The following is a 1,248-nucleotide window of genomic DNA, read 5'->3' as shown; positions in this document are numbered from 1 at the left end:
CGCGCGTTACCCCAGCAGCTCCTAAGGTTTGCGTTCACTTTTTTGAGGTTGTACCCTAATAACGTTTCATTTTGCATCGGTGCATGCGGTGTGGCCGAGCGGTTCTAGGCGCTTCAGTCTAGAACCGCGCGACCACTACGGTCGCAGGTTCTAATCCTGCCTCGGGCATGGATGTGTGTGATCTCCTTAGGTTGGTTAGGTTTAAGTAGTTTTAAGTTCTAGGGGACTGATGACCTCAGATATTAAGTCCCATAGTGCTCAGAGCCATTTGAACCATTTGAACCACAATGCATACACAGTGCAATTCACTAACCAGAGACTTCCTGGGAGATTAAAACTGTGTGCCCGACCGAGACTCGAACTCGGGACCTTTGCCTTTCACGGGCAAGTGCTCTACCAACTGAGCTACCGAAGCACGACTCACGCCCGGTACTCACAGCTTTACTCCTGCCAGTATCTCGTCTCTTGCATTCCAAACTTTACAGAAGCGCTCCTGCGAACCACTAACCAGAGCTTGAATTATCAGTATTCTAAGCTTAGGGCACCACATCACATGATAATAATTTACAAAACGTGGCCTAGCACCCGATGAGGAAAATTGAAACATGAACGTGATATCCAAAGATGCTAAAGAGTTAATACTTTAAGTTATACCAATTATGTAAGCTATATGGGTATAATATAAAACATGTCTTTGCTAAAATGATGACCCTAATTCTAGAGTTTCTTATTAAGAACTGATAAATTTTGTCTCTCACGTAATTCCTTGCCTTTCAACAGAAAACTGATATTCCTAGTTATCATTTATATTGTAACATTGCATCCACTACCATCACCTTAGAAAAGACATATTTCATTATGCCAATAGTCTTTACACGGTGTAAAGTCACAGAAGTTGACGACACATAACGAAGTGTACAATATGTACATTATAAAGTCATCTGATGCTAGAGTATTCTGCGAAGTATACACGAAGCTGAGTTACTAACGAACAAACATTGTAACGATATGACTTGACTGAACTGGTAAAATTGGGTCCCCGGAAAAATAATAATGATGAAATATAGTACACTTGTGTTGAAACCTATTTTCTATCCGAAATTATGTACAACAAATGTAAGCAAATGTTGAAATAATTGTTTACAAAATTAGTACAGAGAAAACTGATTGTATGTACGGTCCAACGACGTGCAAAGATTCAGAATTTATGTTAGTATCAAAATCAAACCTGTATTTAAAATGTTATAA

General features: G+C 39.6%; 1 non-coding gene across 1 annotated transcript; it reads right to left on the bottom strand.

Moving 5' to 3' along the window:
• Positions 1-341: 341 nt before the first annotated feature.
• Trnas-uga (transfer RNA serine (anticodon UGA)) lies at positions 342-416 on the bottom strand. Its single transcript has one exon. It is a non-coding gene; the product is annotated as a tRNA-Ser (tRNA).
• Between the last annotated feature and the right edge of the window lie 832 nt (positions 417-1,248).

The sequence above is a fragment of the Schistocerca cancellata genome, chromosome 6 (genome assembly GCF_023864275.1).
Source record: "Schistocerca cancellata isolate TAMUIC-IGC-003103 chromosome 6, iqSchCanc2.1, whole genome shotgun sequence".
Taxonomy (NCBI): Eukaryota; Metazoa; Arthropoda; class Insecta; order Orthoptera; family Acrididae; genus Schistocerca; species Schistocerca cancellata.
Note: the sequence above shows the minus strand (reverse complement) of the source record. Positions and strands in the feature narration are given on the sequence as shown.